The sequence below is a fragment of the Schistocerca cancellata genome, chromosome 1 (genome assembly GCF_023864275.1).
Source record: "Schistocerca cancellata isolate TAMUIC-IGC-003103 chromosome 1, iqSchCanc2.1, whole genome shotgun sequence".
Lineage (NCBI taxonomy): Eukaryota > Metazoa > Arthropoda > Insecta > Orthoptera > Acrididae > Schistocerca > Schistocerca cancellata.
Genome location: NC_064626.1, coordinates 727,689,988 through 727,703,963, shown reverse-complemented (window position 1 = coordinate 727,703,963; position 13,976 = coordinate 727,689,988).

The window sequence follows — 13,976 nt, the reverse complement described above, 5'->3', positions numbered from 1 at the left end:
GCATTGGGCACGAAAGGCAAGGTTCAGGTCCGAGACCCAGTCTGGCATATTGTTTTAATCTGATAAGACGTTTCGAAACACCATACGCTTCGCTGCACAATGCAAAGTTTATTCTGGAAACAGTTTTCCAGCCTGTGATTAGGCTGTTATTCCGCAGTATCCTTTCTTTCATGAGTGCCAATCTAGCAAAGTATTCAGGATAGCTGCTGCGAAGTCTGGAAGGCAGGAGACAGGCACTCGTAGATATGATGATGAAAGAAGGAATTGTTTGACGTATCTGGATAGCACAGCTGTTGAAAGTGTTGCCCTCCAAGGGCAGTGTCCCGGACTCGAGTTCTTGTCCCGCACGCTGTTTTAAGAGGACAGCAATTATCAAAAGATTTGTTAATTAGGCAAAAAATGCACATTATATATAAAGAAGCCCGTCTTCTTATGCTATTACAGCAGTGTGAAAATCAGAGGTCCGAAAAATGTTCATCTAACGCTGCCAGAAAATTGCAGGGTGACAATTATTGAACAAGATGAAAAAAAAAAACGTAAGCCACGGCGTGCACACACTTTATTCAACATGTAAACCTCACTACAGATATTCTGATTTAGGTAACGACATGTTCGATTTTGCTGCGACCATTGGCGATGATGTAGCGCAAACGAATAGCGAAATTCCGCATGACCCGCTGAAGTGCGGGAATACTGATGCTATCGATGACATCCTGAATGGCTGTTTTCAACTCAGCAACGGCGTTGGGGTTATTGGTGTACACCTTGTCTTTAATATAGCCCTACAAAAAGGAGTCACGTGTGTTCAATTCCGGAGAATATGGCGGCCAACCGAGGCCCATGCCAATGTCCTCTTCGTACTTCAGAGCCAGAATGCGACCTCAAAAGTGCTCCTGCAGTACATCGAACACTCTCCTGCTTCGATGGGGTCGAGCTCCGTCTTGTTTGAACACATCTTGTCGAAATCAGGCTCACTTTGGATAATGGGGATGAAATAATCTTCCAAAACCTTCACGTACCGTTCAGTAGTCACCGTGCCATCAAGGAATATTTCACCGATTATTCTGTGACTGGACATTTGCACACCACACAGTTACCCGTTGAGGGTGAAGAGACTTCTCGATCGCGAAATGCGCGTTCTCAGTCCCCCAAATGCGCCAGTCTTGCTTATTGACCAACCCATCCAAGTGAAAATGGGTTTCGTCGCTAAACGCAACCACATTCACATACTAATTCACATCATGATCCGCGGCCTACCATGCAGTTTGAACGTCCTAACGCAAACCGTTTAGAAGTTACGACGATTTTATCTCATATAGTGAACTCATGCCAAGCCGGTACTAGAACGCTTCATCTAAAATATTATTAGTGTTATGTACACCGTAAATCTCTTAATTCTTTTGCCTGTTTGGCACTGTTTGTGGGTTTTAGTTTATGCGAGTATCACAAGTGCAAATGTCGTTTGCTTTATTTCCTTTTGTCATCAACAATTTCCTTCCTTCAGTGACACATAAATCTTCAACGTGCGTCAAAAACAGAAACTGCCTCGCAATTCCATATAGTTTCTATGTGACAATAATTTCGGCACTATTACATTACTCCGTCAGTTGTTCTCGTCTAGATGATTTGGCAGGAAGCGAAGAGACTGAATTCGATACCCACTGTGTGTGTGTGTGTGTGTGTGTGTGTGTGTGTGTGTGTGTGTGTGTTTGTTCAAATGAGTAAATCCGGTGCAACATTCTGTCTCTTAGTGTCGCGTTATCAGAGAGGATTGAAACTGTGGGAGATTGAGGCTCGAAGCCACGTACCTAGCTAGCGAGTCCTTCACAACGTCCCCTAGCATCTTTCTGTTACCATCAAAATGGCGGAAATGGCAGCACTATGCGTGTCACCCACACAGGAGAAATGACTGCTTTAAGCAGGTTTTCAATGTGAGGTGATGGGAATCGCGAAAGAAGTCTGAATACAACTAGTAGAGTTCATCGCAAGAAACAAAACTGCCAAATTTATAATTACTTCGCGGTACTTTGTTCACCGCTACTGCAGACTTGCATCAAACGCATTAGCGTTTATCGCGTTTAACGCGCCAGTGCGCGTACCGTAATTTCACTTTAATATCATTCTTCAGCGGTTTCAGTACAACTCAAGTTCAATTAATTTTATAAAGTAAATAAATAACTTCCTCTTCACAAAATCCACGCACCAGTTGGTATGAAAAATGCCTGTGCTAGTATCCGCACGTATCTCGCGCCAAAACTTTAGATCCTAATTATAGAAATTCCTGCCAGCGTTTTGATAGGCGGAAAGAATCCGCTACGCTTCATTTTGTAACGAGATTTATCCGCATGTGAATTTCAGGAATGTGCACAAACAGCCGACACGTGTATACAGAATGGATTACAAATAAAATGCAGAACTTGTGTTTACACTGAGCCAACTGTAATTTAATGTGTTCAAACATTTTTCATTTCCTTCTTCTCCGTCTGCACTTTCCTGTTCCTTCTGAAAGTGATTACTACACCTGGTAAGTTCAGCATGTAACTGATTAGCGACCGAGCGCACGGGCCAATTGCTGTAGCCGGATAACGACTGCGTCATTCTCTGCCTTACGCGACAATGTGAGCTGTTACAGTATTGGAGAGGCTAGTTAGTTTTTAGCAAACCGCTCTTCCGACCGTCAACGTCGAGTTTCGGAGTCGGAGACGCTACTTGTCTATTAAGTAGCTCCTCCACTGTCACTGTGGCGAATAGTAGACGTCGTTCCTTTCCACTCCCCAAGGAGAAATTCAAGGCAGTACAGGACTTCGAGCCGGCCGCTGTGACCGAGCGGTTCTGGGTGCTTCAGCCCGGAACCGCACGACTGCTACGGTCGCAGGTTCGAATCCTGCCTCGGTCATGGAAGTGTGTGATGTCCTTAGGTTAGTTAGGTTTAAGTAGTTCTAAGTTCTAGGGGACTGATGACCTACGATGTTAAATCCCATAGTGCTCAGAGCCATTTGAACCATTTTGAACAGGAATTCGAACTCGTGTCTTCCGTATCAGACACGCTAACGTATAGCCTACAGAGTCTAACGAGACATTCTATACTCCTATTAAGAAAGAGGCGTCTGTAATGGGCTAATGGGCCACGCGGGGTAGCCGTGCCGCCTAGGGCGTCTTGTCACGGTTCGCGCGGCTCCCCCCGTCGGAGGTTCGAGTCCTCCCTCGGGCTTGGGTGTGTGTGTTGTCCTTAGCGTAAGTTAGTTTAAGTTAGATTAAGTGGAGCGTAAGCCTAGGGACCGATGACCTCAGCAGTTTGGTCCCATATTCCTTACCACAAATTTCCAATGGGCTAATGTCGCAGTTCCACTATGATACACGCCATCTAAATGTAGCCAAACCATACATTTTGCATTGGGGTTTACTATTCCGTACTTAAAAACATTGTAAAATGAAAATCAATATCCTTCACGTGGGGTAGCAGAGAATTGCCTATACTACTGCTGAATAGCACTCAGGAGCAAAACACCACGAGAAACAGGCATGTACCATGTTGCCTACCAGCAATGTGGCAACACCGAATGCATTTACGTAAGCGGCGAAATTCAAATTCCTATACAGCTATCTTGATATCCGTGGTTTCGCCCGCAGACTAGATAGAGGTAGCTCCGCTAAGGCATTGACCTTGTATAAGAGAAGACCACGGTTCACATCCCCGAGCGGCCATGCCGGGTATTCCACGATCGTTTCAGACAAATGCCATGATAGGTCCTTCAGCGGGCCAGGTCCTTTGATAGTTCTCTCAACAAGGCCGAGGATGCTTTCCTTCCAGTTCTTTGTCCATCTGAGTGTTCTTTGTCTATAAAATTCTTTTTTACGTGGATGGGATATTGCGCTATATAACTTTGCGTCTTCATATAGATTCTTTACTCATCCTAAATGAGAAGAACAATTTATTTATTCGATTGATTTTTATTGAGTTCGACCTCTGTGTCAATTAACAAATTTCATACAAAACGTTGTAACAATTACAGCACTTCTTCAAAGGAAATGAAACGGAGTATAAAGAAACATCGAACTATAACAACTCGGGAATATAAATAATGGGAATAACCTCAATAAAATAATAAAAAGCATAATAATTAACTTCACTTTGCAAATTTTACTCTCTATACTCTGCAGCGGATAAGGACTGTATTAAGTAAGTCGGCTCACAAACTTTAGTAATGGGCTACAAAATAGAAGCGCTGGGAAAACATGGTGTAACAGAACGGATGCGGAGGACGCACACATGACGACTCATCTGAAACGCGCGCGCCTGTCACAGAAGGAGAGGTGACAGTCCAGCCCGAAGGGCGGAGCTTGAGCTCGACTGCTGGCTACTGCCTGTGCTACCACGTAAAAGGCAAGGCGCAGGAGACACTGAACACGCTGTAGATTGCCCTGCCGTCAAGATACGTCACATCCGTACACATAGAAAGGAAGGGCTGTCATGTTGAGAATGATCACTGAAACAAACATGCTTACGTAGAAACCTTGGACATTTAGTGTCACACGATCCAGTAATGCTAAATTAACTACAAAGCTACCAAACCGAGCACGCCAATGAGAAGAGTCCATTATCCTTAGAACGAAACCTACGGAAGTTACAGCAATATTAAACTAATTTCCTTAATAAGTTAATTGGACGAGAACATGAGGTGCTACGAATGCAAAAATGGTTCAAATGGCTCTGAGCACTATGGGACTCAACTGCTGTGGTCATAAGTCCCCTAGAACTTAGAACTACTTAAACCTAACTAACGTAAGGACATCACACACATCCATGCCCGAGGCAGGATTCGAACCTGTGACCGTAGCGGTCGTGCGGTTCCAGACTGTAGCGCCTTTAACCGCTCGGCCACTCCGGCCGCGCTACGAATGCAAACGAGGTAGCAAATGTACTACAGTTAACTATACTATAACCTGTGAGTGCCATGCTTTAATACATTAAATAGTTTTAACATTACAAGCAACAAACAATTTTTCAATTAAATTAAGCCGGAATGCGCCATTCTACACGGTAACGTATATTATGAAGTCAGTACAGTCTCGGCACGCCCGTCACCAGTTTGATATCTTAGTGATTTTACAATATTCGTTGTCTGTAATAGTAATATAAAATTTATTTAAATCGGTCATTAGTAATGGCTAGTAATGGCTTTTGCGAAGTGAGTATGGTGTACGTATTGTAAATTCTGAGGATACTAGGTGAACTGGGGAAGGAGGTGTCTTTCTGCTGCGTACTAGGGTACCAGGGTACAAGGGTACAAGGGTATTGCGGGGAGCGAAAGATCGAATCTAACAGCCAAGGAGGCGTGTTGTGATCCTGTCATTTCAGTGCGCCATCCCACTGCATGCTGTTGAAGTACAGAGTCTTGTATCGATGGGAGGATGAGTGGTTGGAAGAGACACACAATAAGCTGCTTCTAGGTAAGCCCACGACGCGGCAGAGGCGTACCTCCTTTCATCCACGTCGACAGGACGAGTTCCTCCTTACTCGTCTTCGCATAACCACAGCCCTATGACGCATGGCTTCTTGCTCCGGCGCGACCCTCCGAAGTGTAGTGCTTGTGGAGTGAAGATAACTGTGCGCTACATTTTATTAGACTGTGTTTTATTTTCGGACCAGAGGCCAGCGGAAGATTTGCCGGCAGTCATTTTGTCCACATTCGCTTAATATCTGTAACGGCACTGATAACCTCGGCGTTGAGCTCCCGTAAGCTCCAAAACACACACACACACACACACACACACACACACACACACACACACACGAGAGAGAGAGAGAGAGAGAGAGAGAGAGAGAGAGAGAGAGAGAGAGAGAGAGAGAGGGGGGGGGGGGAGCGAGGCTCACACAGGGAAACCTCGGTATGGTTGTTTCAGGTAAACAAGTCTGTACCGTGTTTACGTGAGCAGCTTTCGTACTCCCCAGTTTGTTCTGATAACTTACTCCATTAAACAGTGCTGTCACTAGCCATCTACATGGATTTCCATCGAATCCCATTAACGTGCCTCTCCATTCGTGCCATAGGATGCTCTCCATAGGCCTGGAATTGACTAACACTTTTTTGACCATCGCAATCGTACCTAGTATACAGTTTGGCTATTACTGATATGTGCTGCACAGATCGCTAAATGATGACGTACCTGTTTACTGGTTGTGCGTGTTGCGGGATCCACTTCAGATGCTAGTCGAGTCTATGAAGAGGGTTCTGAAAAACGTACCGATTTTACTCCACCACAATGTCAAAAGCAGCGCTTGTTCTATTTGACAATATTTTGAGTTTTCGTCGTGGGGTTTTGACTACGATAAACCACTGTTGGCAACGTCGCATGAGCTATTGCGGAAATGAAGTGAAAGGAAGCGGCAGGGCGCATCCTGGTTCTCTCCAAAAGTACCAGAGGGGAACTTAGTGTTCCCGCTGGATGTATGAATAACTTCTAACAATGTGACAATGTCTGAGATCTTGTGGAGAGATTTGGGATGTGAATCACTACTTTGACATACAGTTTTTGACGAGGAACTGAGGACCAAATGTCTCTAGCTGTAACGTGTGTTAGTGACTTTGGCTACGAAAACGCAGACGGGACCAAAAAAAACTGTCAATCATTAATGTCAAAATAACGAGCTACTGTAAGTGAAATTCGTTCACTCGTGTTGATAACGGTAGACAGTACATTCATTATTTCAAACGAACTGGTTTCGTGCAGCCGAAATTCCCTCATATACTAACGACATCTGGTGCTGCTTAATTTACACTCCAAGTAGGGTATGCCTTAAATCGGTGTGCTTATACTAAGACGGATTCGGCGCAATACGTAAAGTCGACGTTCTGATCTATGTATACGGTAGTTTTCTTCACTAACTTCATGAGAATGCTGGGATGGCTTATTTATCAATTTATCCTCAGATACTTTAGCAACTAAGCTAATTCGTCTGTAATGACTTCGTTATCAGCTGAAACGTAAATATCTATAGAGAAAGTTAACTTAGTATCCTTACTCTTGAATTTGTACTGAGCTGTACGTTAGTGACACAGTACCGTGAGAAACTTAATTTTGTTTAATAAAATCTAAGACAGCTGGTTTGAGAAGCAAGCGATCTCAGTGTAATGCATAACTTCTTTATTTATCTAGATCGCAACAGTTATTTAGGGCGACTGGTTTCAAGCCATCGTAGCTCTGAGTATACAACTGTGACGAGCTGCTGGTGTAACTACTGTATGTCTTGAAGATGTCTATATATAATGGTTCCAACCAGTCGTCTTCTAATAATCTTAGCGATCTAGACATATTATAAAATTTTATGCATTATGTTTTATTTGATTGCAGCATTTAATTTTAACTGAAGATGGAAAAAATATATAGTGTCTGTCACCATCATCCACGTAATAATAGTAGTAATAATAATCACTCTGACATACTTTGCTGGATAAACGCCTCCTCCATGCGTAACGACCTTCAGCTACGTGCATCCAAGTTGTTCCTGCAGATTTTACCACCATCCACTGTTCTGGCAATACGTCGCTTCTGCCTTCATTTCATTTTATAAGGGGCGTTCAAAAAGAAACGAGTCGGGCGCATAATTACAAAAACCAATATCTGTAAGTTAGAAGTATTGACCCTGGCTGTTGAGACACTTGTCTCACTGTGACGCAAGGCGGTGAATGGCTGTCTCATAAAATTCCCGGGGCTGCGATGTTAACCAGTTTCGCACGTACAGTTGGACATCGTCGTCCAAGGTGACTCTTTTGTCCCCCAGAGCCTTTTTAGGGGGATCAAAAATGGCATACCGACAGAGAGAGAGGTGCGGACTGTATGTAAGGTGGCCGAGAACCTCCCATTTGAATTTCTGCAGGAGTGCCGCGACTGTGTTGGTCGTATGAGGCTTTGCATTTTCGTGGAGCAGAGTTACGGGTGAGATCGCCTGGTCGTTTTGATTTGACGCTTGGCGAAGAGTGGTCAAGGTTTTGGAGTAACGCTGGGCATTCGCTGTTGTGCCGTGCTGCAGGAAGTGAATCAGAAGGAGGCCATCTTGGTCAAAGACGAACGTCAGCATAACCTTTCCTGCACTCGTGTGGATGGCCTTGTCTTTTTTTTTTGGTGGTGCTGACCCTGGATGCTTTCACTGGAGACTTTGTCGTTTTGCTTCTGGTTCGATGCGATGACACGAAGACTCATCTGCAGCCACCACTCGTGCCAGGAAAGCATTCCCTTCCCGAGCATAGCGCTGTAGATGAGCAAGACAGTGGGCCATTCGACATGCTTCCTGGTGTAGTTGAAGATTGTGGGGCACCCATTGGGCACACACTTTGCGCATGTGCAGTCGTTCCTCCATGATGATGCGAACACTTCCGTCGCTCAATCCGACCATGGCGGCCATGGCTTTCACTGTCACTCGGCGGTTCTGTTTAATGAGTGCATCCACCAACTGGACGATGTCATCGGTAATGCAGTGTGGTGCTCCAGACCGGCTAACGACACCCGTCCCTCCCTGAAGCGCTTGTGCCACGCCTTGACCCTTACAAGGGGCATGCAGTGTTCACCGTACACTTGTGACATTTGTCGATGAATGACCATTCTTCCTTTTCCTTCCGCTGTCATAAAACGCAACACCTCTCTGCTCTTCATTTGACGCTTCCATATCATTGTTTGCAATGCGACTGGCAGCGTTGGACGATTGACGCATGCTGCTGCTACCTGTATAGTTATGTGGCGTGCACGCTCTGGTCGGAACCACGCCTCGTTACACACGCCACGATATTACCCTACTGTCACCGGTCTGCGCATTCCAGACTCCAGCTCGTTTCTTTTTGAACGCCCCTTATAGTTATAATCATACTGACACTTTCCATTCGGGTTCCTTGTCTTATTCCTTTTACTGTTTTTGTTTCTTCTGGCATTTCCAAGCAAGCAGGCGCTCTCACTATTTAGTGCTCAGTTAAAAAAAAGTATTAAATTTCAATCTTAAACTGGCAAAAGCCGCAATTGGTAATACATATGGACTGTAAGCTTTTTGTTTCGGACACACTGATGTCTTATTTTAGAAAAAAATTATTTAGTGCACCATAGGCACTACACGATATTTTCACTCTTAGTCTTCTGCTACTCATCCAATCATCATATTCAACTGCATTAAGTACAAAAAAATCCATAACGCGCTCTGTAGCTTTACTGTTAATTTATACTCTTTGCTTTTCGCTGAGTTGATTTTAGAGTGTTAAGCTCTCCTATTAGTTATGAAGATGCATCTGCAGTGCGGACAAACGGGACAGTGTCATCAGCGGAACGAAAGTAATTTAAATTACAACTCAACAACACGCTATGTTACACTATGATACAGAATTACGTTTGAATTGTTAAAGTCTCTTTCCTTTAACGAATGTAAATTTTTTCAATGTGTATTTGTTCCACAGGATGTATATGAAATGAATGTAAGAACTGAGGGGGCTGCTAGAGTGGGTCACAACAAGCATATTTCACACAGCAACCCATGTCCCTATCCCTTGGCGTACGGCGCTAGGCGTCCTTGAACAGCGTCGCGAGCCGCCAAGAGAGTAGGCACACAACATACCAACCAAGCCGACTTGGCAGCAGTTCTGCAGGGTAACGATCTGAATGTATTGGTGATACATCAAGGTCAAAGACACGTCGGGTTGAAGTTTTATGACCTTTATTTGCAAACATTGTAGTCGACATAATTGTGGATATTCCATGCGGGACAACACTACGGGTTTTCCGCCTCTCAGTGGGACGTGAACGTGTTGCTTTTGGCTGTGCAAACGCCTGTCTGATAGGTGTTGCATAGAAGGCAGCACTTGAGCACACTGCGGAGTCTGGTTCGCCCTGCGTCCGTTTGTCATCAGAGACAGTCTTCTGTGTGTTTCTGAGTGAAGCGGACAGGAAATGGAGCGCTATTCTTGAGAGGAAAGGGCACCAATGCACTGTGCTTCCGGGGTGGCGAAGCCAACGTTTGTACGTTCGGCGATTTCCGAATCGTCGAGTGACAGATCCACACACATTTACTGCCATCCACAGGTCCCTACGACGGAAAGGTTCACTTGAGGTACGTTTTCCACTGGCACGTTCTCGTAATGGCACACGTGTATTTAAGGCGTATTTCGAAACCAGGTTTATTTATTTTGTCGTACAGGTGCGAAGGCCTGATGGACGCGGTTGTCAACGCACAGTGCGTACACCAGTGCTTGAAGAGGAAGCGTTAGCACTGCTGGGAAACACACCCGCAACAAGCTCGTGGCGTGTTGCACGGGAAATGGTTGTAAGCCAGTCCACAATTGGGCGTGTGTGCATGAAGATAATTTGCAATCCTATCATCTACAGAAGGTTTATGCCCTTAACCCTGCTGACGATTTTCCACGTCGAACTGAATTCTGCCATGGTTTTTGCAAAGGTGTGCCACTCAATCGGACTTTCCGAACCGTGTACTTTTTTACGGATGAGGCATCACTTACACTAGAGGGTATGTTCAACGGCCACATCTGTGGGAGGTCCGCAAACTGCCTTCGTTCGTCGTCATTAAGATCGCTTCCCTGTCAACATTTGGGCCGGCTTGGTAGGCGATAATCTGGTCGATCCACACATGTTCCTTCCGGCGACTGAACGCAAACAGATCCTTAATCTTTTTACGAGTTGCTGGAACTTGTCCCATTCAACGTGCGACAGAAAATGAGGTACCGACACGATGCTGCACATGCGCACTTCGCAAATGCAGTGTGAATGCATCTGGATTAAACCTTTGGTGAGAACTGGATAGGGCGAGGTGGGCCGTTGGCACGGCCTGCACGTTCCCGAATTGGATGCCCGCTGAATTTTTCTTCTGGGGCCACCTGAAATACGTTGTCTATGAAACACCCATTGAGACTGACGAAGAGCGCATTATGGCAGCCTCCGATGCAATTTATACTTTGCCAGGAGTGTTCAAAAATGTTCAAATGTGTGTGAAATCTTATGGGACTAAACTGTGAAAGGGTCCTGTAGCCACCTTTCATTGCCAACTCTCGTAGTGGTCAAGTCGGCAAAGAGGTTTCCGCTACTTGTGAGAAATCCACCTGCGTTAGGTTGGTGGCGGAAATGGCATCCTGGGGTTTTCCGGTCCACGCGGAGCGTGGAAGAGGCTGGAGAAGCGGGAGGCAGTCTGCCGTCGGTACGGGAAGCGGACACAGCTGTGCTCCAGTCGAAGAAGGGTGAGTTGGACTGACCGCGTGGCGCGTTTTCACATAGAGAGGGGAGCTTTTAGCTTTCGGTCTCGAATTTCGTCTTATAAAGATTTACTTGCTGGGTTGCAGCAGGGAATGCAAGGCTTTTGTAGACTTTCAGTTTGATTCCCAATGCAGTCTTGACTTTGATCCGTGAGAGGAACGCAGCACAAGGGAGTTGCATATGTTGAAGTGCCCTCGGTTCAGTGTGAATGTTTATGTGCCTACATCTGTGTATGTATGCTTCTAATCTTTTCCGGATCTTGGTAATTTTTGTGTATTTGTGAATTTTCTTTGTCTCATGTGACACATAGTTAGCATGCAACAGCAGTCTATAGATGCTCTACATCAATGTTTTAAGGAATAAATAATTTTGCCTTCAATCTTATCTTGTGTACCGATGTTACGTCGCCGTTACCTTCGCCATTTACCTTATAGTTTTCCTTGTTGGCCCACCTATAGCGTTTCCATGTGCACAGGTGTAGTGATTAGTGTCCCTTTTTTTATCTGAAACAAATGCTCTGGAATAGATCGTGTTTTCACGAATCTTGCTGCAGGCTGCACTTACGCATGGTGTTCACGACCTCTTTACTTTACTCAATATTTGATTCACGGGAAGAATGCCTGGATCATATTACGTAATAACTACATCCCATTCATTATCAATGACTTTACAATGAATGTTCTTTTGTGAGTTTTTCTTATTAATAAATTAAGGAATTTTCCGACTCAGTGCTACCTCTTCTTGTCGTGTGGCTAGAGTCGGTGGCGACCCTATCTTTTATATTGATTTCAGTGTCAAGTAGCATTTTCTTATTCAAAGTGTGCGTGGCTCTTTTAGCTATCAGGATACATTCGAAGGGCGCTTCATGCTTCTTGCACCTACCGTCCTTTTATTCACGCTACTTATATTCACGCCACTTACACATGGCTTACCCTGCTCACGGATTTCGGTAAACCAGGGAATCTTCTGATGCGCAGTGAGGATTAGTTATTTTCGGTTGGATGTGCTAATTGGTATGTTGTCTTTCTGTGATACAGAATTTACGTGAATTTATGATATAGGTGTGCATTTTCTTACATGTTTTATCTTGTATATGTATTACTGTATAGATATTGTGATTTAGTATTCAATTGTGTTACAAGTGTGGGTTGACTCTTGTCCTGTGGCGTGTATCGGTGTCATATAGTAAATCTTGGGTGCTTTGTGGGGACTGTGAGTCCATTAGGAGACTTTGGCATTATTCTTGTTGTATTTTGGAGCACGGAGTAATCCTTATGATGGAGACGCGTAGCTGTTCAGGGAGCCGCGATCGGAATAACCTGCCAGACAATAACCCTGAACAAGGACGAGGTCAAAACGTCGAGTCCGACCAGGAACGAAACGCGGAAAACGCAAGTACAAGTGTTGTCCATCCTGAGCCCGCCGTAGTGATTTCGAATCATTCGATAGATGCAAATTCATTACAGGCTATGCTACGACAATTACTAGACAGTAATAGGAGACATATCGAGGAGGTGAATAAAAAACAAGCAGAAGAAAATAGGAGGCATATCGAGGAAGCGAATAAAAGATTGACTAGTGAAATAGTACAGGGTGTTGGGGAGAAACTGGCGATCATTGACCAACGCATCTCCGCCTTAGAAGAGGGGCACCAAGTCATTAGCAAGCGGGTGATGGAGCAAGAAGAAAGGTTCGCTGGGAATATACGTGTACTAGCAGAACAATGCCAGAGTGAACAAGCGGCTCTTGAGTCCCGAGTAGGACGACATTCCGCCAGGGATCTCCGCGCGTTAGCAGAACAATGCCAGAGTGACCACGCGGCTCTTGTGTCCCGAATAGAGGACTCTGCGGCTAAGTGCCCGGTCCACCTTAGCGCGCAGGTAGAAACCCTCAGCCAGGCGATAATAGCTCTCGAGCGAGAGCAAGGGCTTACGCAAACAAAGCAAGACACGGCCCACCGAGAGATGCGAGAAGAAATAGCCAGGATCTCAGACGCAGTGGCGCGTAAGTCTGACAATAATAGGGAAACGATTACCTCGTCATCAGCGGATGCAGACGAAATTCGGTCGATAACGAAATGTCGGCGTGGACAGTGTGAAATAAACATACAACAAGGAGGGGTTACCGAGGGAATATGTGAGCGCATTGCCCGTTTAGAACTTCACCTAAAAGGGTTAAAGGCCCATGAAGTTGAAAGAAATGAACGAAAGGGCCATTATTCCGACGATGATTCCGGGAACGATGGCGAATTTGATCATCGTCATGATCACGGATCTCGTACCAGGTGGGAACGGCGCGGATCCCCTCAGGAACGTTCGTCAAGGGAAACTCACGAATTTGACTTTAAACATTTTCTGACCGTGAGGAAGTTTGAAGTCTTCCGTAACTCGGCTACGGGGATTCACCCGCGGGCCTGGTTACAGCAGTTCGAGTTCTCCCTCCCTCCTACGTGGCCCAGTGCGCACAAAATAGAGTATATGTGCGGCTACCTCGAAGGTGAGCCAGCGGCGCGGATGAGGTCAATTGCACGCAATTGCTACACTGTTGGGGAGTTTCGTCAACACTTCCTGTCGATATATTGGTCAGTGGCAGCGCAAAGTCGTGTAAAACACGGACTCATTATGCTACCAGAGTTAAACAGGTCAAAATTCTCCAGCCCTGTGCAGATGTTCGAGCACATGCTGCAGGCGAATGAACATCTTGACGATCCTTATGGACCTGCAGAAATTATTCGT